The sequence below is a fragment of the Bubalus kerabau genome, chromosome 12 (assembly GCF_029407905.1).
Source record: "Bubalus kerabau isolate K-KA32 ecotype Philippines breed swamp buffalo chromosome 12, PCC_UOA_SB_1v2, whole genome shotgun sequence".
NCBI lineage: Eukaryota > Metazoa > Chordata > Mammalia > Artiodactyla > Bovidae > Bubalus > Bubalus kerabau.
Genome location: NC_073635.1, coordinates 43,452,542 through 43,477,841, shown reverse-complemented (window position 1 = coordinate 43,477,841; position 25,300 = coordinate 43,452,542). Strand labels below are relative to the sequence as shown.

The 25,300-nt window shown below is 35.5% G+C and overlaps 1 non-coding gene across 1 annotated transcript; it reads right to left on the bottom strand.

Annotated features, from left to right (window-relative positions):
• Positions 1–24,917: 24,917 nt before the first annotated feature.
• On the bottom strand, positions 24,918–24,988 carry LOC129624863 (small nucleolar RNA SNORD56). Its single transcript, XR_008701191.1, has one exon. It is a non-coding gene; the product is annotated as a small nucleolar RNA SNORD56 (small nucleolar RNA).
• Between the last annotated feature and the right edge of the window lie 312 nt (positions 24,989–25,300).

Below are 25,300 nucleotides of genomic sequence, written 5' to 3'. Positions count from 1 at the left end.
AATGTCTCCAGAGATTAATGTTTAAAAAAGAACAAGAGTATGTCAGGAAATAAGGATTAAACATATTTTGGACTGATGCAACAGAAATATTATAACGTAAGCATTTCATAACCTTGGCATTGACAGTTGACAGTCTATCACTGTTAATGCATCCTTTAAAGCACAAAAAATAAGTTGTTAAAAATATAGAAACAGTACAAATTAGAGCCAGATCACATTAGTATGAGTTTACTGTGCTTGTAAAAAATTTGCAACCTGGGACCTATCCCCCCCATACTCATATGGAGCTCAGAAGTATGCAGCTACAAACTGACTTCTGTAAGTGAAAATAGAGGTTTTTAACCTTTGAAAATGATAGTCTATCACAATTGAGGTTCCAGGTGATAGAGTATTAGTTAAGAACAATTATCCTAAACGATTTCCCAAACCCAATAATGCAGTAAGCCACAAGAATGCATCAATGAATGGGTGATAAATATGTGCATTAATATTGTATGCTACCACTGTAATTTTCATTTGATATTATTATGACTTTAACCACTAATGTACACTTGTGTGTGTGTGTGTGTGTGTATATATATATATATATATATACACCCACATACACATATATACATAATTATATATTGATATAAATGTATACTGATATATAGGGAGTCTCCAAATTTAAAGGTTTGATATATTTGTTTCTTTTTGATGCACACTAAAATAATGCCTGATCTTCCAGTAAGAATAAATTATATCTGATTATTCTAAGGCAAAGTGACATATTAGAAAATTAACTCAATTCAAATTAATTACTTCTTGTAATTACTTCTTTATTTTTATTATATAATAATAAAAATATTTTAAAATTTAAAAAAATGTCTGAAATATTGCAAAATAAATTTTAAGTCATTTAAAAGAAATGGATAGAAAACATTTATTTATCAAGATACTACAGAACTTACCTAATTAAGTTTGATGTCTGATTCCTCATGGGCTATAGATATCTAATCTTTCCAGTTCAAACATGACTCAATGATCACTATCACAATTAAATCAAGAAAACCATTCGGTTTATGATAATAGTAAAAAGAATAAAATAACTAAGGATAAAATTAACCAATAAAGTGAAATACATGTACACTAAAAACTGTAAGATACTTGAGAAAGCAATTGAAGAAGACACAAGTAGATGGAAATATGTTTTGCCTTCATGGATTGAAAGAATTAATATTGCTAAAATATTCATGTAATTCTAAGTGATATACAGATTCAATGCAGTCCTTATCCAAATCCCAACATTTGTTTCACAAAAGTAGTAAAAGAAATCCTAAAATTCATATGGAATCACAAAAGACTCTGAATAATTAAGGGAAATTTAAGAAAGAACAGAGCTAGATTCACTACAGTCTGATTTCAAATTATTGTTCAAAGGTATAATAATAAAAACAATGGTACTGTCATCAAAACAAAGACATAGGTCAATGAAACAGAATACTGAGCCTGGAAATAGACTCAAGAATATATGGTCAATTAATTTTCATAAGTGATATCAAGAACACACATGATGGTGTAAGTACAGTTCAACAAATGGTGAGGGGGACTGGGTATCCATATATATAAGAAAACATATATTGGTCTCTGCCCATAGTACCTGCACAGAGGATTGTGAAACTTTGTAATTCTCTGGATGATAAGAGCATTAGGAACGTCTTTTGTTCTAATATTTGGTCTTTGACCCCAGTTCCTGATACAGGACTCCTGAAACACTGGTAAATCTCCTGGATGATAGGAGTGTTTTTCTTTCTAATGAAGCAACTATCAGATGGGTTTCTGGATGGCTTCTGAATAAGTGCTGGTCAACCAGAAAGAACAAACTATGATTCAGTCAGTTCAGTCACAGACAATGAGTCGTGTCTGACTCATTGTGACCTAATGGATTACAGCACACCAGGCTTCCCTGTCCATCACCAACTCCTGGAGCTTGCTAAAACTCATGTCCATTGAGTCAGTGATGCCATCCCACCATTTCATCCTCTGTTGGCCCCTTCTCCTCCTGCCTTCAATCTTTTCCAGCATCAGGGTCTTTTCAAATGAGTCAGTTCTTTGCATCAGGTGGCTAAATAATTGGAGGTTCATCTTCAGCATCAGTCCTTCCAACGAATATTCAGGACTTATTTTCTTAAGGATTGACTGGTTGGATCTCCTTGCAGTCCAAGGGACTCTCAAGAGTCTTCCTCAACACCACATTTCAAAAGCATCAATTCTTCTGCCCTCAGCTTTCTTTATAATCCAACTTTCATATCCATGTATGACTACTGGAAAACCATAGCTTTGACTAGACAGACTGTCAGCAAAGTAATGTCTCTGTTTTCTAATATTCTGTTTAAATTGGTCTTAACTTTTCTTCCAAGGAGCAAGCATCTTTTAATTTCATTGCTACAGTCATCATATGCAGTGATTTTGGAGCCCAAGAAAATAAAGTCTGTCACTGCTTCCATTATTTCACCATCCATTTGCCATGAAATGATGGGACCAGATGCCATGATCTTGGTTTTCTGAACATTGAGTTTTAAGTCATCTTTTTCACTCTCCCTGCTGGGAGCCAGCACCGGAGTTCCCACCCATGACAAGGTCATGTGGGAGAGCCCTGACAGGCAAGGTGAGTCAGGGCTCAAGGGCGCCGCCCGTCCCCCCCCTCCCCCACCCCCCGATCTGCCTGAGCGTCTACCCCAAAGCCAAAATCTGTCTGTTTTACTATTTCGCGACTTTGACCAACTCTTCTGACATTAACGGGGGGCTATCCCCGACCACCTTTCTCTAAAGAAAATCAATTTAGAGCTCTAGTTAATAAGTCTCCTGGGCATAATAGGAGTGTTTCAATTCAAAGCCCTCTGATGACTTTCTAGCATGCCTGACAGGTTTGTTCAGATTCACAGCCTCCCAACCACAAGAGGCACAGGAAGTTTAAGATATTCTAACAATGCAGAGCTTCTCAGAGAGTTAAAATTGTTAGAACAGAACTAGTAGAGGATTTCTTTGTTGAGCTAATGCTTGCTTCCAAGTTTCCATATCCCTTACCTACTGTGTCCCTGGGAGTGTATTGATTAATATAGTTGGTGTATAGAAATTTAAGTAGTAGCTTTAATGTTTGTAACCTTGGACCCTTGAGTTAATTCTTTTCTTGTTATAGCCCACCAAACTTTTACCTTATAGGAATGCAACTTTATCTAATGCTTTTGGAGGGTGGCACCTGACTTTAGAATAATCACCTTTAGAGAAAAATAAGTTTTCTGAAGAAAGGGTCATAAAATGTTAACAGGCCTCCTGGCCAGAAGATGATGTAAATCACCTAAAGCTTTTGCATATGATAAGTTTGCAGAAGAAAGCCTGGCTTCCATAAGGATCAAGGACTGCTGACCTTGCATGACTCTACCCCCCTCATTATCCTCTATGCACAACTTAAGGTATAAAAACTACTTTGGAAAATAAAGTATGGGCCTTGGTCAAAGTTTGGTCTCCCCGTGTCATTCTTTCTTGTTTATTTTTCTCTCCTTTTCTTTTCTGTTCTTCCTTCAGGACATTTAATTGGAGTGTGGGGTCCTCTGGGACCACTTACTTGCCTGGGCTTCTAAGACCCATTTGAGAAGGTGCCTAAGGTGGGGCACCTTCAGCTATTTGAGAGGGTGCCTGCGACCTACGTGAACAGAGCAAGGCCCGTGCTGGGGCTTTATTGGCTTTCTGCATAAACCAAGGAATATCAGCCTCTTTTCTCTCCTCTATTTTCTTAACTGCAAAATTCTTTCCCTGTCTCTTTCTCCTTTTATCTATCCTTTTAATCGCCAACGCCATCCTCCCAAGGGAATCCCTGGATCCAATCAGGGCTGGACCTCAGTATTCCCCTTTCACTTTCATCAAGAGGCTCTTTAGTTCCTCTTCACTTTCTGCCATAAGTGTGGTGTCATCTGCATATCTGAGGTTATTGATATTTCTTCCAGTAATCTTTATTCCAGCTTATGCTTCATCCAGCCTAGAGCTATCAGGGAAGCTCTGATTAGAAGTTTGAAATTTTCAGCCCTGCTCCTCATTCTCTTGAGAAGGGCTGGAAAATGAATTAATGTTCTATTATGCCTATGTGATGAGGCCATGATAAGAATCCCAATAGTATCGGGTTCAGAGAGTTTTCAGGTTCCCAAGCACATTTATGTACCAAGTAGGTGATGCACATTAACTCTACAGGAACAGAAGTTCCTACTCTTGGGACCATTCTATATTTAACTCTATCTCTTCATCTGACTGTTCTTCTTCGTCCTGTATCATTTCCTTTAAAAAATAAATATGTTTTTCTTAGTTCTGCTAGCCTCTGTAACAAATTAATCAAATATGAAGAAGGGCTCATGGGAACCTCTAATTTATAGCCAAATCAGAGTTGTGGGTAACCTGGGGACCTACTACCTGCATTTGACATCTGAACTGGGGAGTGGGAAAGCAATCTTGCTGGACTGAGTCCTTAATGTGGAATCGGACACTGTCTTCAGGCAAATAATGTTAGAAATGAGTTAAGTTATAGGACATCCAGCTGGTGTTGCAGATAATTGCTTGTAATGGGGAAAAAATCCCACACATTTGGTGGCCAGAAGTCTCAGAAGTGAAGAGTTCTTTAGGAAATTAGAGGAGAAAGACACACAGGATAGAAATATACAGGAGCAGAAGAATAGTAGTTTTTTTTTCTTCAATATAACATGTAAAAGAATAAAATTGGAACTTTATGCCACACTGGGCTTCCCTGGTCACTCAGATGGTAAAGAATTTTCCTACAATGAAGGATACTTGTTTTGATCACTGGATTGGGAAGATGCCCTAGAGGAGAGGATGGCAATCCACTCCAGTATTCTTGCCTGGAGATTTAATGGACAGAGGAACCTGGTGGGCTACAGTCTATGGGGTCTCAGAGTCCAAACTACTGAGCAACTAAGGATGGCACAGCACAGCATGCTGCACTATAGACAAAACTCAATAAAATAAATTAAAACTTGAAACCATACATCTCCAAGAAGAAAACAAAGGGAAAAACACCTTGACATTGGCCTTGGCAATGCTTTTTTGGATATAACATCAAAAGCTTGGGTAACAAAAGTGAAAATAAAATGAAACTACTCAAACTAGGGAAACTTCCAAGACAGCCATGTCAAAAAAATAAAATGGAGGAAAAAATAATGGCTATCTTTTCAGGATATTAATGCAGAAAATCATAAAATGATTTTAATAGTAAATATTTTTTAAAATAAATGTTAGTTGTAAGTATCTTCCTCAGTAATATCTTACATAGAATATTTGTTTATTCCACTCATAAATCAGTCCTATAAGATAGGTATTATTATTACATTTTTACAGATAAGTAAATACTGGCTCAGAGAAATTATGGAACACTGCTTCTAGTGAAGACAAAATTCAACTCAATTTTTTTTTTTTTGGCATTTCTTAAAATTTATTAAGTATTATAGCTTAACATCTGTGGTATTTACATTGTAAATTCATTTTAAAAGGAAAAAGATTATGCTTCATTTAAAAATGTGTACCATGCAAGAGAAGCTATGGTTTTATTTTATTTATTTTTTTTTTGCTTTTTAATTCTTTCTTTTTTTTTTTTTTTACTTTACAATATTGTATTGGTTTTGCCACACATCAACTCAAATTTTACAGTCATTCTCTTAAATAATTCTCAACTTATCAAGTTAATTTTTAGAGGACTCAATTTTTCTTGTGGACCTGTAGAAAGTAATATGAAGCAGATTTCCTTCATGTGGTTAACATGTACTTGAATTCTAAGAATTCAAATAAAGCCTAAAATGGATAAATCTGTTGAATGATCTGGACAGCTGAACAGCAAATACCTGAGGTTGAATAACATCTGTATCCAGTTACATTCTACAAGCAGTACACAGAAGATGTAAAATACATAAAATTTTATAAAATAATTTTCATGTTAAATTTCACCTGAAAATAGAATGTATAGATGGAAATGTTATGTAGAGAGTTCAAAACATACAATTTTGGCAGTAGAATACAATGCATATTTATAAGGTATTTGTCTCTGTTAATCCAAAAACAAGCAGGCAGATTCAAACACAGAACATTAAGCACAAATTATTGAGAAAGTTAGGGAAATGATATCACAGTCATTATGTCAAAGCTTACTGAATACTTTTCATATAATATTTCATAAGCTCACAGTCCATAAGAAACATGAGCTTGCAGAGAAATGCCTGAAAATTAACATAAGTTTATTTTTGTTGTATGTACAAAAGTGGTAACAAAAAAATGGTGACCAATTCATTGAAAAAATAAGGAGAGATATCATGAAATTGAAAATAATTTAGTAGGCATTAAGGATAGGCAGAAACTTTTATATTTGGGCCCATGGAGAAACTGGGGTCCTAAAATAGACATTAGAAAAAACATCGACAACAAAAAAAAACTATACTAATGTTAAAAAATGCACTACTAAAGACTCTATAAAGAAAGCTGAGCACCAAAGAACTTATGATTTTGAACTGTGGTATTGGAGAAGACTCTTGAGATTCCTTTGGACTGCAAGGAAATCCAACAAGTCCATCCTAAAGGAGATCAGTCCTAGGTGTTCATCGGAAGGACTGATGTTGAAGCCGAAACTCCAATACTTTGGCCACCTGATGTGGAGAGCTGACTCATTTGAAAAGACCCTGATGCCTGGAAAGATCGAGGGCAGGAGGAGAAGGGGAGGACAGAGGATGAGATGGTTGGATGGCCTGACCGACTCAATGGACATGGGTTTGGGTAGACTCCAGGAGTTGGTGATGGACAGGGAGGCCTGGTGTGCTGTGATTCATGGGGTCACAAGGAGTCGGACATGACTGAGCAACTGAACTGAACTGAACTGAACTGAAAGACTTTAGTCCAGGAATAACAGGGACTATTAAATGAGAAAATATTACCCGTTAATTAATCTGATACATAATGAAATATAAATATGGTCAAAGCAGCAGTTACCTACTGTTATTTGAGATTATTTTATGTTCTACTTGCAATGCTGAGAGACAGTCAATATATAACATCTAACTTAATCACTCCCATAAATATTATTGTTAATAAAAAGTATCTTATAGCCCAAGTTGTATAAATAGTGTGTATGAAAGTCACTAAACATATTATCCCATCCCAAATTGTCTGCAAAATATTTTGTATTTTGTAAGATCCCTTACTCCTCCTAAAGTCTTTTTTAAAAATCCATTTGAAAATTAAAATTAGTAATATCAGTAAGACCTAGTAATAGATTTTTAACATTTTAAGTTCCTTGATTTTACTTTTATATTTAATGTTGCCATTCATTTTACAATAGAAAGTCAGCCTTGCAATTATTGGAAACCCTTAGGCACTGATTACTCCGTGTTATCAATACCTATAGCTTCTCCATTTTTTTTTTCTCCTAAACCAGACTCCTGAGTGGGTGTGTCTAAATGATGTAACCATCTTTGCCTGCTTCCTTACATAAAGGAAAGGAATGTTTTAAGGTTTTTTCTTTAAACAAGAAGACTCATTAACAAGAATCCCTAAAGGAAAGTAAAAGTCCATTAAAGGTATTCCAAGGCCTTATTTTTATTCCTGTAACATGTTGAATCCACTATAATTGGTATATGCAAAGTTAATAGCCAAGAGGGGGTTGCAAGTGGAGGAAATGTTAAGTTGATTTAAAATTTTAATTCATTTATCCGGATAGTGTAGCTTTGTTTTTCCTCCCATTACAAAGCTCTTTGTACAAAAGAGCAAATATATATATATATATATATATATATATATATATATATATATATAACCATAGAATAAATAAAAATTGGCTCAAAGTGAATAACTCACCAGAATGTATCCACAAATATATAGCCATTATGCTAAAGTCAAAAAATTTGAGGTTGAAAAAGCATCTTCTTTAACTTTATCAGCAAATCATACCAACCTTAGTTTTCTAAACTTTCTAAAGATTCCTTGTATAATGCATGTTATTTACTTTATGATACAAGTATTCTTAGATGTATGGATGTGAGAGTTGGACTGTGAAGAAATCTGAGCACCGAAGAATTAATGCTTTGAATTGTGGTGTTGAAGAAGACTCTTGAGAGTCCCTTGGACTGCAAGGAGATCCAGCCAGTCCATCCTAAAGGAGATCAGTCCTGGCTGTTCATTGAAAGGACTGATGCTGAAGCTGAAACTCCAATACTTTGGTCACCTCATGCGAAGAGTTGACTCATTGGAAAAGACCCTGATGCTGGGAAAGATTGAGGGCAGGAGGAGAAGGGACGACAGAGGATAAGATGGCTGGATGGCATCACCGACTCAATGGACATGGGTTTGGGTGAACTCTAGAAGTTGGTGATGGACAGGGAGGCCTGGTGTGCTGCGGTTCATGGGATTGCAAAGAGTTGGACATGACTGAGTGACTGAGCTGAACTAAACTGAACTGATATGATTCAATTTTATTCAAAATTTATAAATAGGTTTGTGATAAATAAAAGGAGCACAATTTTCTATAAACTATATAAAATGAATCATCTTGAAGAAAATGAGCAGTTTGCTTTATATAGAATATTAATAGTATTCAACATAGACTGCTTAAAAAAAAAATCCTGAGTTTTTATAATGCATTAAAAAGAATACATGTGAATCAGTTCTAATGAGGTGGATGAAACTGGAGCCTATTATACAGAGTGAAGTAAGCCAGAAAGAAAAACACCAATACAGTATACTAACACATATATATGGAATTTAGAAAGATGGTAATGACAATCCTGTATGCAAGACAGCAAAAGAGACACAGATGTATAGAACAGTCTTTTGGACTCTGTGGGGGGGAGGGGGCATGATTTGGGAGAATGGCATTAAAACATGTATAATATGATATAAGAAATGAATCACCAGCATTCAGCATCTATATGCTGTTTCTGCTGATGGATTTAGTTTTGTGTATCAGTTCAGTTCAGTTGCTCAGTCATGTCCAACTCTTTGCAACCCCATGAATCGAAGCACGCCAGGCCTCCCTGTCCATCACCAACTCCCTGAGTTCACCCAGACTGACGTCCATCGAGTCAGTGATGCCATCCAGCCATCTCATCCTCTGTCGTCCCCTTCTCCTCCTGCCCCCAATCCCTCCCAGCATCAGAGTCTTTTCCAATGAGTCAACTCTTCGCATGAGGTGGCCAAAGTACTGGAGTTTCAGCTTTAGCTGGATCTCCTTGCAGTCCAAGGGACTCTCAAGAGTCTTCTCCAACACCACAGTTCAAAAGCATCAATTCTTCGGCGCTCAGCCTTCTTCACAGTCCAACTCTGACATCCATACATGACCACAGGAAAAACCATAGCCTTGACTAGACGAACCTTTGTTGGCAAAGTAATGTCTCTGCTTTTGAATATGCTATCTAGGTTGGTCATAACTTTCCTTCCAAAGGAGTAAGCATCTTTCAATTTCATGGCTGCAGTCACCATCTATGGTGATTTTGGAGCCCAGAAACATAAAGTCTGACACTGTTTCCCCATCTATTTCCCATGAAGTGATGGGACCGGATGCCATGATCTTCGTTTTCTGAATGTTGAGCTTTAAGCCAACTTTTTCACTCTCCACCTTCACTTTCATCAAGAGGCTTTTGAGTTCCTCTTCACTTTCTGCCATAAGGGTGGTGTCATCTGCATATCTGAGGTTATTGATATTTCTCCTGGCAATCTTGATTCCAGCTTGTGCTTCTTCCAGTCCAGCATTTCTCATGATGTACTCTGCATAGAAGTTAAATAAGCAGGGTGACAATATACAGCCTTGACGAACTCCTTTTCCTATTTGGAACCAGTCTGTTGTTCCATGTCCAGTTCTAACTATTGCTTCCTGACCTGCATACAAATTTCTCAAGAGGCAGATCAGGTGGTCTGGTATTCCCATCTCTTTCAGAATTTAGACTGGCTCAAAATGAGGCAAGGAGTACATTAAGGCTGTGTGTTGTCTCTCTGCTTATTTAACTTTTATGCATAGTACATCATGCAAAATGCCACACTGAGAGAACCACAAGCTGGAATCAAGGGTGCCCGGAGAAATATCAACAAGCTCAGATTTGCAGATGATACCACTCTAATGGCTGAAAACAAAGAGGAACTAAAGAGCCTCCTGATGAAAGTGAAAGAAGAGAGTGAAAAAGCTGACTTAAAACAACATTCAAACAACAAAGATCATAGCATCCAGTGTCATCACTTCATGGCAAATAGATGGGGAAACATTGGAAACAGTGACAGATTTAATTTTCTTGAGCTCCAAAATCACTGCAGATGGTGACTGCAGCCATGAAATTAAAAGATGCTTGCCTCTTGAAAGAAAGGCTATAAGAAACCTAGACAGCATATTAAAGGCAGAGACATCACTTTGCCGACAAAGGTCTATACAGTCAAAGCTATTGTTTTCCCAGTAGTCATATATGGATGTAAGAGTTGGGCCATAAATAAGGCTGAGTGCCCAAGAATTAATGCTTTTAACTATGAGGCTGGAAAAGACTCCTGAGAGTCCCTTAAAAGCAAAGAGTTCAAACCATTCAATTCTAAAGGAAATGAGCCCTCAGTATTCATTGAATGGACTGATTCTGAAGCCAAAGCTGAAGCTCCAATACTTTGGCCACCTGATGTGAAGGGCCAGCTCATTGAAAAAGACCCTGATGCTGGGAAAGACTGAGGACAGGAAGAAAAGAGAGCGACAGAAGATGAAATGGTAGGATGCCTTCACTGACTCAGTGGACATGAGTTTAAGCAAACTCTGGGAGATAGTGAAGGACAGAGAAGGTTGTCTGCATTCCATGGGCTTGCAAAAGACATACATGACTTAGCAATTGAACAATGAATAAAAATTATTCCTCTTAGTTTCCTAAGACAGAACTGTGCAAATAATCCTAGTTTTCCTCTATCACTTTCCAACTCTCTTCAATGACTTCATATAATCAGTATAGCACATGAATAATACAAGCAGAAATGTATATGAATGGAATAAGTACTTTCTACAATTAATTTATTCAACACGACCTGATTTATATAAAAATAATTATGTAAATCCCTTAAGGTATTATTTATTAGAAATCTGGTATTGGATAACAGAATTTGATACAAGCAGAAGCTTTTGGAAATTTAGTCCTAATGAAAATTCATTCCAATTTACAGTATATACAATGATGAGTACAGGGCCTGTCCTTAATATCTTGAACTTAAAACATCTAGGCCTACAAACATATTTTTAATTGTCTATTTTATTTTTATGCAAATTATTACTGTTGTAATTGAATTTACTAGTTGGTAGATTATTACTATTACTGTTGTTTGTTTTTATATATGTTAGGTAGTTAGAATAGGAAAAAGGAGTCCAAATGGCGTTGGCTAAAAGACAGGGAAGGGAAAAGCCCATGAAAATAGAACAAAGGAAGGTCCAAGGACCAGAGTGAAGACCTCAGTTAAAACAAACAGCCCTCCCAGCTATTCCAATTTACATAATGCAGGCTCAGGGGGAGGAGGAAAAACATATAAAAAGAGGAGCCAAAAGAGCCTGGGGCTTCTCTTCTCTTCCCGTCTTTTGGGTCGGCCTGCTCTCACGCCTCAAGAGGATGTCTTTTCCTTTGCTTGCCAAATAAAACTTAGCTGTAACATGGAGTTGTAATACTGGTCTGTCCATTGCTTCTAATTTTTGCTGTGGTGAGACAGAACCAAGGAAATTAAACACTCTCCCAACAATATACAAATTAACCATGAATTTTATTGCATTATTGCTATGTATGATGTCATTATTTCATATTGTCCTAATATGTTCAAAATATATATATATATATATAGTACTCTTATCTTTGTCAATAACTCTATGAAATTAAACAATTATTTAATCTTTTGAGTATCTTACTCAAAAAGGTAATTACTATAGATATTTTGAGCTTTTATGGACTGTAGCCCACCAGGCTTCTCTGCCTATGGGATTCTCCAGGCAAGAATACTGGAGTGGGTTGCCATTTCCTTCTCCAGGAGATCTTCCCTACCTAGGGATCAAACCTGGGTCTCATACATTGCAGGGTTCTCCTGCATTGTGGGCAGATTCTTTGCCATCGAACCACTAGGGAATAAGCTTTTATATTGCTTATTAAAAAAAAGAAAGAAAGAAAATAGCAGATAAATACATCTATATCATGTTAATACTTAGTTCCTAAATAAACTTTTCCATAAATTGCCGATTGGAATTCCTATTATTGAGTCTTAAATGGGTTTTTATCTCTGCCAGATTTAGATTTTTCTAGTTCTTTCATATTTATATTCATATTTTACCTGAAATGATGTCTTGCTTATTGATTCCAATGTTGTAAAACCACTAACTATTTTAAAACTCTCCCCTCAAATTTTATACCTCTTCTTTACCTTATCCTTTCCAAAGATTAATTCTGTATTCAAAACTTTAAGAACAGGGGGTATCTGAAGACGAATATAGGGCTCTCTATTTTTTCTTCTATTTGCACATCAACAAAAATCTGTAAGGAGACACAGAGCAACTTGAATCAAGATGCCTGCCTCAGGAGGATGGATTGCATAACTTTTATCACCCATATTCTCATTCACACTGATTTAAAAACAGAAATGTTTATAAAGTTGACAATATAACAAAGAAATGGAGACGAATATATGTGCTAAGCATTGTGTGTGAATATGTTAGAGATCTGTGTATTTCAAAGTTCTATTCTCCCTGTTCTTACTGTTTTCTCCTAGAGCTCAGATAAGCAATGATACTGCTTCAAATTGTGCTGAATAAAAGCAGCTCCATACCTCATACATAATTCACCTTTACTGACAGGAACACACAATTATACAATCCTGTCAGCCTATAATATTATTTGGTAATTGAAAGGAGAATTTATTTTATGTGTGAGTTGATATTTATCTGTAGACAGTAGGGAAAAAAAAGGAAATTTTCAGTGTTTCTTTTTCGAGTTACTCAATATATTTTTTACTAGATAATAATACTTCCAAGTTGCACTATCCTTAGTTTTACAATATTTGAGATTTGATTATATCTTTACATACATGAGAACTTTTCAGTTTTAGTTTCAGACTACTAATAGAACTGAATACCCAAAATATATGCCCTTCCAATGTCCTATTTTTAGAAGCTTTAGAGTTTTCATTATTTCATCTTGTTATGTAACACATAATCATGTGATGTTTTCTAAGAGAATTGGATTTGTCAAGCATCAAAAAATTAAAAGAAAGCATAAAATAAACATATATTGATGATTTTAATTATATACTAAACTGATCTACTTGAAAGTACAACTTAACAACAACAACAAAAAAAACTTGGTGCCCATGATTGATTTTGAAAATGATCCCCGAGTGTAGAAATTGGAAGCCAGATGCATGGATGAAGGAAATAAGGAAAATCAATCCAAGAAGCCTTCTCAAGGTGACCACTGCTAAGGATGATGGGTCAACATGCTCATTGACTCCTTTTGATGATCTGGAGTTCATTTTCTGATTTTGTGTATAAAACATTTAACAACCTTATTTACATATTTAAGGAGAAATTTAGGCTTCAAGGCAGTTTTTAAGGCACTTGTTAAATGTCTATTTAACATTTTATTTCTATCTATAATTCCAAATTAAGTGCATTCATGTGTCTGTTAGCAACTAGACTAGAGTCCGTGTAGAGTGTTAAGATTTTGCCACTGACTCTAACTTGGAAAGAAAAATAGGTCAAAAGTTGTTTAAAATGAAAATATTTCCCACAATGGTCTCTCTGAGGATGAGTACAAACGGGTAATTCGTTTTGCTTCATCATAGTCTGTACTCCTCAAAGTCAAATCTGAAATTCTTGTGTTTTAAATGTCTCTTTCAGAGGCTTAACAACAAAGGAGAATAACAAAGTACCCTTGGAAAAACAAATCAGGCACAAATACTGGGGGGTGGAGGGAGCTGTGGATTATACTCACTTACACTTCCCTTTTCCTTTTTAGTACTGTTTACTTGCCACCAACACAAGCTTGAACAAATACTCAACAAACTGAAATTTAATTCTACCAAGGTCCCAGGGAATGCTAGGGGAGAGGTTTGACTAGAGAGCTTCACTGAAAACTCCACGGTTGCCCACTGACTTTGGAAAACTGAAAGGCCAATATCTGTACTACAGACCATTTCTGCAATCAGAATTAAGAAACTGGAATGCTTCCTCCCAAATATGCTGGCCACAGATAAAAGTGGGAAGCGGTTATCTACAAGTGGCTATCCCCAAATGGTCCTAATCAACCCTGCTCTGCTGACTCTCCTTTTTTCTAAGTGTGCAGGTATGATTGACACCTGTTTATCACAGAAATTATCACCCTCAGCATCAGAGAAGTCCCCATGAAAGAGACTGAAAGGTCTATAATAAGATTTGGGTCAGAAGCTGCCCTGACACCTGAACAAGACTTGTTTCGAATCATCTTGAAACTGGTTGCTGATGGAAAAGTTCTAGATAGAGTTGGGGCTGAAAGACTATATCATGGCACACAAATTATGCCCCATAGGACTTGCCATCCAGGGGCAAGATACCCTAGAGAAGGAAATGGCAACCCACTCAGCAGCTGCTTCACTGCTATGTTAACCAAAGCAAAGCTAATGCTGTGAGTTATTTTGGTTTAAAAAATATATGTGATTTTTCTATCCATATTATGCAGGTGAAATCTACTGGAATTGAAAATAAAATATAAAATAATTTTTGTTTGTCAAGATCTTGGCTCTACTGTTTTAAGAGTCCCTATCTTGTTCTAAAAGAAAAAAAATAACCCTGTTATTAATAACTGAAGTATGCTTTAAAATAGTGGCAAGGGAAATTGGAAAAAATCATTTTTAGTTGAAACTGAACATCCCAGGAAAATATCACTACTTAAGGGTATTTTGGATGTAAAATTGTATTCAAATTTATTCCTAGTAATAAAGCAGATATTTGCGGGAAAATGAAATTATGAAATTCAGGAGTTGTTTTTCTAATCAAAAATCATAGTTTACTTATAGTCTATATGTTCTAATATCAAATTGCCTATGAAATGGCTAGCCTTTAATATATTTGTTAGTTGGGAGAACTAGTTTGGTTTTCTGAAAAATTCACACGTTCTATTTACAAAGTTTTTAATGCAGTTGTTTTTAGTAAAATAATGCATACCCTTTAGCTGTTTATATTGGAATTAACTGCTAAGACTTGTATTTGAAAAAAAGATATAAGTTAATTAACCTAACAAATGAGCACAGAAGAAGCTGGATACATCTACAGGTGGTAAATCATTTCAACTGTGAGGGAAATGGGAAAGTAAAAGTGATAGCCAGCTGTTCAAAGCAGTGCTAATTTTGCACAGTAAGCTGGAACTCAAAATCCAAGTTAAAGCTTAATGCAATCTCTTCAAGGCAGCAGATGCTTATGGGGAAAAAAAAATAACAGAACAATTTGTTGCAGAAAATTACATTGATATTATGATCTATGATCCAGACATCAAAGATATCTTGTAATCAATAGTTTACTATTACAAATACAGCTTGATTGCACTGGCACAGAAAATTAAAATTCTGTATTAAAAATGCATAGTAAAACCATCTGGAATGAGACCCTGTTAGTATACCATCCACCATCAGACAGATGCTTGACAAACTCTGTTGAGAATAACTAGACCAGGTGTATCAGACCTTTTTTGGAATAAAGCACTTTCCAATGTTTTTTGGAGAATGTTAAGAGAAAATAAGAATTTTTAAATCTATTTAGTGACAGATAAAGGTTGTTAAAAGATAAGACAAATCCAAGGAAAATATATAGAATTAGTTTTATCATTGATAAATATATTAGTTTAACCGTATGCATGTGTGCTCCATTGTGTCCAACTCTTTTTGACCCTATGCCCATAGGATTCTCCAGACAAGAATACTGGAGTGGGTTGTCATACCCTCCTCCAGGGACTCTTTCAACCCATGGATTGAACCCGCATCTCTTGCACCTTCTGCATTTCAGGTATATTCTTTACCCACTGAACTACTTGGGAAGCCATAGTAAACAGCAAATGCCAACAATATAAAAGTAATCAGGAGACTTCATGGACGGACATGTCCGATAGCAGGTGGTGGAATTATTTAAACTAAATTATCTACTCTGGTATAGCTATAAAATAAAATATGATATAATTCATCAAACACCATATGCAATTTTTTATTTATAATATTTTCTTCTTTTAAATTTTTTAAAATTCTATTTTTAATAAAATATTTTACTTTAATTGGTGTTTTACACATATTTACATATCAGTGGGAATGTTGGGGAAAAAACACCAATAGTATCATCTCAATGGACTTCCCTGATGGCTCAGTGGTAAACAATCTGCCTGTGAATGCAGGATACTCAGGTTCAATCCCTAGGTAGGGAAGATCCCCCAGAGAAGGAAATGACAACCCACCCCAGTATTCTTGTTTGGGGTTTCATGGACAGAGGAAGCTGATGGGCTACAGCCCATGGGGTCGCAGAGTTAGACACAACTTAGTGACTAAATAGCAAACAGTATCATCTCAAAAAAAGGGAATCACGTATTAATGCTTTCCTTTCCTAGGTTCTTCTAGAATTTTAGTAGTTATTTAAGTTGATTTTTTTTTTCATGAGATATGCTGTCTGAATGTGAGGAATTCACTGAAATTTTTTTTTGTTTTTTACCTATTTCTAAGAATTATATATATACACTGAACATCAGAAGCCTGACTTAGACTTAATGTTTCACCACTTCTCATAAAACAAGGAAATCTTGAAAACGTATAAATCCTTGATGTTTTAGTTATAACATGTCTTTCCTCTACATACATTATAAACCTCATAATACGAAGTTTGCTTTGAAACCATATTTTCAGAAAACATCAAGGGAAAATACTCTTTTATATTTCACCCTTATTAGTATTTCCAGTGTTTCTTTAATACCTGTTCCTCCTGTTTGCATTTCATATCAGGTCAAAATTTACTTTAGCATTCCTTGTATTGCATTTCCATTGGTGGAATAAAAAATCTTATTCTTTCTTCTGAAATGAAGTTTTCTTTAATCTCAATGTCTTGATTTAGGTTTTACTTTCATAGTATATGTTTGCCTGATTTGTAATACCAGATAACTTTTTTCATCATTTAAAAATATTTGCTCACTGCCTCTGGCCTCATTTTTCTGTATATTTAAAAAATTGGCCATCCAAATTCCTGAATATTCTGTCAAGTTCCATAATATATATGCAATATGTCATTTTTCTCTGGCTTCTTTTAGGTTACTCACTTTATCTTTAGTTTTTAGTGATTTTACTGAGATGTAGTTAAGTGACCTGTTTGTTTTTATTCTTCCAGTTTGTGTTCTCTGAGATCCTAAATGTAAATGTATGCCTTTCCCCAAACAGCTATGATATTTTCATTTTGTTTTTTTCTTTTGTTTTCTGTACTACTCTCCTCTTCTCATAGGAATTATAATTACACATACAGGGGACATTTTGATACTGGCCAAGAGATTCCTGAGACATTTTTCTCAATAATATTTCTCTTTTATGTATAAAAAAATATTAGATCATTTTTATTGATCAAGTCTTAAGCCATCTCTTTCTTTTGCCATTTCTACTTTGCTCATTAGCCTATTTTGGAGAAGGCAATGGCACCCCACTCCAATACTCTCGCCTGGAAAATCCCGTGGATGGAGGAGCCTGGTGGGCTGCGGTCCATGGGGTCGCTGAGAGTGGGACATGACTGAGAGACTTCACTTTCACTTTTCACTTTCATACACTGGAGAAGGAAATGACAACCCACTCCGGTGTTCTTGCCTGGAGAGTCCCAGGGACAGGGAAGCCTGGTGGGCTTCGGTCTATGGGGTCGCAGAGTCGGACAGGACTGAAGTGACTTAGCAGCAGCAGCAGCAGCATAAGCCTATTTAGTGAGTATCTTGTTTTATATGCTGCATTTTTACATTCTGGAAATTCATTTCAATTTAAGAATATTTTTTTCTTGTGGGGGATACTTATGTTATCTTCCATGAATTCTTTTTATTGGAGTATAATTGTTTTACAATGTTGTGTTAATTTTTACTTATATAGGAAATGAATCAGTTATATGTACACGTATATCCCTTCCCTCTTAGACCTCTCTCCTATACCCACAATCCCATCCATCTAGGTCATCATAGAGCACTGAACTGATCTCCCTGTACTACAGAGCAGGTTCCCACTAGATATCTGTTTTACAATGGCACCCTACTCCAGTATCTTGCCTGGAAAATCCCATGGATGGAGGAGCCTGGTGAGCTACAGTCCATGGGGTCCCTAAGAGTCGAACACGACTGAGCAACTTCACTTTCACTTTTCACTTTGATGCATTGGAAAAGGAAATGGCAACCCACTCCAGCGTTCTTGCCTTGAGAATCCCAGGGACGGGGGAGCCTGGTAGGCTGCTGGCTATGGGGTCACACAGAGTCGGACACAACTAAAGCGACTTAGCAGCAGCAGCAGCAGCAGCAGTGTATTTATGTCAAATAATTTCCCAATTCATCCCCCCTCCACTCCCTTCCCCCACTGTGTCCACAAGTCCATTTTCTACTTCTGTGTCTCTATTTCTACCCTGGAACTAGGTCCATCTGTACCATTTTCCTAGATTCCTCATACTTATCTTAATATAAAATATTTGTTTTTCTCTTTTTGACTTACTTCTCTCCCTATGACAGACCCTAGGTCCATCCACATCACTACAAATAACCCAATTCATTCCATTTAATGGCTGAGTGATATTCCATTTTATATATATATATATATATATATATACACACACACACACATATATATATATATTATAGCATACCTTCTTTGTCTTCATCTGTTGATGGGCAGTTAGGTTGTTTTCTTTTCTTGGCTATTGTAAATATGCTGCAATGAACAATGGGGTACCTGTGTCTTTTTGAAGTATACTTCAAAATCACTCTTTCATAGATCACAATAAGATTGTTTTTGACCCACCTCCTAGAGTAATGAAAATAAAACTAAAATAAACAAATGGGACCTAATTAAACTTAAAAACTTTCCTGATAACCACTATGGTTATCCCCAGTAATGGAATTGTTGGGTCATATAGTAGTTCTTAATGGACATGAGTTTGAGTAAGCTCCAGGAGTTGGTAATGGACAGGGACTCCTGGTGTGCAGTCCATGGGATCACAAAGAGTCGGACATGACTGAGTGACTGAAATGAACTGAACTGATAGTAGTTCTATATTTAGTTTTTTAAGGAACCTCCATACTGTTCTCATTGTGACTGTCTCAAATTACATTCCCACCAACAGTGCAAGAGGGCTTCCTCTTCTCCAGACCCTTTCTAGCATTTACTGTTTCCATATTTCTTGATGAAGGCCATTTTGACCAGTGTGAGGTGATATTTCATTGTAGTTTGATTTGCATTTCTTTACTGATTAGTGATGTTGAGCATCTTTTCATATGCGTCTTGACCATTTGTATGTCTCCTTTGGAGAAATGTCTATCTTGTTCTTCCACTCATTTTTTATTTGGATTTTTTTTTTTTTTCATAATAAGTTGCATGAGCTATTTGTATATTTTGGAGATTAATCCTTTGTCCACTGCTTCCACACACAAAAATAAACTCAAAATGGATTAAAGACCTAAATGTAAGACCAGACACTATAAAACTCTTAGAGGAAACCATAGGGGGAGAAAAAAAAAAAAAATCACTCTTTCATAGATCACAATAAGATTGTTTTTGACCCACCTCCTAGAGTAATGAAAATAAAACAAAAATAAACAAATGGGACCTAATTAAACTTAAAAACTTTTGCCTAACAGAAGAAGGCATAAACAAGATGAAAAGACAACCCTCAAGATGGGAAAATACATTTGCAAAATAATCCTTATTTCTTTATTCATTATCTTAATATTTTCTCTATTCCCTTGAACATATATTTTTCAAGTGCTTTAAAACTGCTTTCTGATAATTACAAATTCTGGGTTATTTCACATTTGTTCTTCTGTGATCCTTTTTCTTCAGAATTAGTCTTATTTTCCTGATTCTTCAACATTGTGAATAATATAATATATTGTACAAATTATGAATTCTGCCATATTCTCTGAAAAATATTATATTTTTTTAGGGGCAACCATTCTGGCTGGGTTCATACTATAGATTCAGTTTCTTCAGTCACCAGTGGTAACCCAAATTTATTTCTTTAAAGCTTAACTTGCCTTCATAAAATCACACATATGCAATTTAGAGTACAGCTACCCAATAAGCAGAGATTACACACAGAAATTAAGGCTGAATTCTTTAATTTTCCTTACTTTTCAGAAATTGTGGTTCCAGTAATCTCCATTCTGTCTTTTCAGGACAAGATTTCAAAGTTTTCAACTACTGTTTATTATATAGACTCTGACTAAAAAGAAAAAGAAATAAAAATCAACTGCACACATATTTGGGAATGGCTACAGTTTATGGTGAATTGTTTACCTCGGGCCACAATGTTTTTTAGTTAATGCAACATGCATTGCTTCTTCTGTGTCTTTGTTGTTGCCAATATCTGGAATCCATAACAACCACATCCCATATCTCAAATTTTATATATACAGACATACAGTCTTTTATTCCTTAACTACTATTCATATTTCAGACCACAGCACTATTTCCTCTGTTCTAGGAAATATTTGTGGACATGGCTAAGAGGTCAATATTTTTTAGTTGAAGTGATCAATACAATTTTCTATATTGAGTGCTCCATAATCTTTGAATAAATAAGTGAGAGAAAAACCAGGGAATTACTGAAAGAAAGCATGAATGTATAACTACATGAATGAGTGAACAATCTTTAATGAACATCAATGTTGTTTCTTCAATGTGAAATGTTTTTTCTCATATCCACTTCAGCTGCATCTTAGGTCTTACATTAGTAAAGCTCAGTAGCTGTATTTGAATATAAATATAAATACATAAATGAATGAGTAAATAAAGTACTGTAGAATTGTCTTTACTTTTGCTTTTGGAGTAGAAAAGTGTCCTCATTAATAGTGAAAATGAAGGAAACAAACCAAAAAAATCAATAAAAATAAATTGTGGTTGTTGTTCAGTCACTAAGTCATGTCCAAATCTTTGAGACTCTCAGTTTATATACTGCTGAAACCTAGCTTGAAGAATCTTGAGCATAATTTTGTTGGCATGTGAAATGAGTGCAATCACATGGTAATTTGAAAATTCTTTGTCATTGCTTTTCTTTGAGATTGGAATAAAAACTGACCGTTTCCAGTTCGTTGGCCTTTACTGAGTTTTCCAAATTTGCTGGCCTATTTAAAGCAGCACTTTAACAGCATCATCTTTTAGAATTTGAAATAGCTCAACTGTAATTCTATCACCTCCACTAGTTTTGTTGGTTGTAATGCTTCCTAAGGGCCACTTGACTTCACACTCCAGGAAGTCTGGCTCTAGGTGAGTGATCACACCATCATGGTTATCTGGGTCATTAAGAGCTTTTTTTGTACAGTTCTTTTTTTTTTTTTTTTTTCTTGAATAGCAGATATTTATTGCCTCACATCTCTGGAGGCTGGAAGTTCAAGTTGCCAGGGTTGGTTTCTGGTGAAACGTCTCTTCCTGGCCTGCAGACAGCCACCTTGTGTCTTCACCGAGCCTTTGCTCTTGTGCACACAGAGAGTGAGTGAGTGAGTGAGTGTACTCTGGTATCTCTTCTTTTTCTTATAAGGACACCAGTCCCATTGGATTAAGGCCCCACCCTTATGACCTGGTTTAAGCTTAACTCCTCCCTCAAGGCTTTATCTCCAAACAGAGTCAAATTGGAGTCTGAGGCTTCAATATGTTCATTTGGGGAGGGGTGGCGCAATTCAGTACATAATGTCATCTTTCTAAATGTCTGCTAGTCTGTTTTGTTTTGTTGTGAGCAATATCTAATTGTTGTAGCTTGACTACCTGATTAGTAGGAACTTTGAGCATCATATCTTTTTTTAACTTTATCTATTTATTTATGACTCCCTATTCTTGCCACTTTTTCTTAATCTCTTCTGCTTCTGTTAAGTTCATGCTGTTTTTGTTATTTATTGTGCCTATCTTTTCATAAAATATTCCCTTATTATCTCCAACTTTCTTAAAGAGATCCATACTCTTTGCCATTCTATTCTTTCCTTTTATTTATTTGCATTGCTATTTTAAGAGGATTTTCTTAAAATGCATAAAAGTGGAAAATAAATGTAAAAAAGAATTCAATTTTTGAACAAATTTAAATTTTGGAGAAATTATAAATGTTAATAATCTATTTTGTATTTTGATATTATTATTGCTAAGTTACTTCTAGAATATCTGCCCATCTCTATAAGCCCTTACTGATTTTTCCTACCTCCTACTTGCCATAGCTGAACTATTCATTTGCAATTGTGCATGCTCAGTTACTTAGTTGTGTCTTACTCTTTGCTACCTCCATGGATTGTAGACCAGCAGGCTCCTCAGTTCATGGAAATTTCCAACCAAGAATACTGGAATGGGTTGCCATTTTCTTCTCCAGAGGATCTTCCGTACCCAGGAATTGAACTCACATCTCCTGCATTGTCAGGCAGATTCTTTACCAGGGAAACACCTGGGAAGCCCTCATTTATACCTATATACAATTATTTAAGTATTGTAAGCACAGATGCTTACAATGCTAGCTTTGTTTGCTTCATACTTTCATGTAATGAATTAATAAATTAAATTTCATACTGTAATGACCATAACTCCTTTCATTTAAAATAAAAGCAGATCATCCTTGAAAATATGCTAAATATGTTAACAATTCAACCAAATGCTAGAACTAAATTTGTCTAACTAAATGTTCCATGTACTTAGAAAGTTTTGACCACAGGAACAGAAACTTCAAATTTCAAGCAGTTCTGTCTTTATAATAATGACCTAAAAGGGAGCTAAAATATAATGAGCCATCTAGTCTTGTTGGCATTTTAGTGATTTAGTATTCAACTGCTTAAGAAAACAATGGCAGTAGAAAATAATTTTACTTAATGCTCTGATGCATTTTATTTTTAATTCTCATAGCTCAGGGATAAGACTATCTGTGTTATATTAGCTGAATGAAAGATTGTTAAAAAGCAAGAATTTCCTTAAGCCTGAATATATAGGTGCTATGATTCATGCAGTGGGAATGTAGCTAAGAAAGCATTAGTATAACTGCATAATCTAAGACTCAGACAAGCAAAGATTGTCTACTGTAAGAGTTGAGTTTTGTGTTCATGACTGATGAGATTGTTGTATCAGGTGAAAGAAACGGCCTCCCTGGGCACACATATGCTAGTTGCTGATAAGATGGTTTCCTGGTTGCATTGTTTTTATGCTGCTTTTAATAGGTTTCTTTTCTCTTTTTTTCTGACTTCTTAGTTTTCATGACTGTCTGTTGATATCTTGATGTGTAGCCATTTACAGGAAAGTAAGAACAAATAATTTGCTAGGGGAAATTATTGTGTTTTGTAGAGTTATATGCTCATTTTATTTCTAATCACTATCATGGATTTCTACCAATAGATAAAAGTCACAAGACCCATGTAAGTTTTTCTAATGTCATTTTTAATGGATAAAACATATTGTAAAAAGACTTTAAATCTATTATATTTTCTCTCTAGTTTATCATTTCTAAATTGTCATTAGCATTTTTCATTAATGCTTTTATTAACCATTTTAGAATTAAATTCCTTTGAAAATCATAATGGCCTCCACAATATCTAGATGTTTTTGTGTAATGTAGAAAAAGTTTTTACAACATCACACAAGTTTACTCTGATGAATCAGACTAACATGGGTAACTTAGCTGCTCAATTGAGATGACTATAAGCTTTCAGAAATAATACTGAAAGAAGATTTAAATTCATAACCCAAATATTCTATAAATAAGTACACATTTACTCAATAAATATACAATGTGTACAGAGATAAGTAAGACCATTGTCTCTCCAGGTGCTCATAGTCTTTGGAGAGATGTAGGAATAGATCAGGTGGTTCTATAAAATATAGTAAGATGCAAAATGCAAAACCCTATAAGAATATAGGGGAGGAATTTCTGCTGTGTTTGTAATTACACTTTGAAATACAAAAGAACCATTCCTTTAGATTATGAGTCACAATTGGGAAGTATATCACCTGAAGACATTGAAGTCATCTTGATAAGGCAGATGCTATTCTAAGTAAAAATATTAGCAATGTTTTATCAAACTTATTACATGCTCAATTGCTTGTCTCCAGTAGGTTTTCGAATATTCAGCCATTGCATTAAATCTTGATCATCTTGTCTGAGTTCCCAACAGCAGATTGCACACTTAAATTAAGATAATTCCAGTTGAGTTTGAAGGTATAAGATGTAGGGAAATAAAAAGCTAATAACATCTTGACTTCTACCCTCCAAGGTATGTGTAGTAGGAGGGGGAAAGCTTGAACTGGATGAGGATTTTAGCATGGAGGGAATTGCACTGACAGAAATGTAACTGAAAACCAGAAACCAAGAGACTATTGTTTTAGTCTATAAAATCCTGCTTTGTGAAAAAGCAGTGCATAAAATGTTATCTAAAGTGTATAAAATGATGACTAGTGAAGTGAGTTAAAAAAAAAACAAAACTATACTTTAGTGAGGACAATTTATTCCTAAAACCATTTATTGAGGAGACTATTCTTCCCCCATTGTATATTTGTGGCCTCTTTGTTGTAAATTAATTGAGCATATATGTATTGGTTTAATTGGGGACTATATTCTGTTTTAATTGAAATTTTAAAAAAAATATAAAAAATAAAATTCCGATTACTAAAGATGATTTTTATACAGACACTATGTTGTTTTTTGTTTGTTTGTTTGTTTTTTTCTCAGACCCAAAGTATCAACACTCACTAGGTGAACTGCTGTTGACGAAAAATACTGCCATCATTGTAGAAGCTGCTAGGGTAGTCAGCCTCCCCACCCTCCCAACTGCCCACTCCCCCACCCATACCAGAGAAGCAATCCATTCGTGAGGCAATACTGCATTTTTTTTGCCAGGTATCGGGAGATGCGAACTTTGTTCTTGGCAGCTGCTCGGCCAATGAAGGTAGAGTGGAAAATGAGTCCGTATTTTGGGGTGTTACCCCTTGTCTTCAAGGCTCTGGGAGAAGAATATTCAGCGGAGACTTTTAAGATCAGAAACTTCAACGGTGTTAGCTAAGGCAGTGCTTCCCTTCCCTTTCCCCGCAGTTTCCAGAGTGAGCC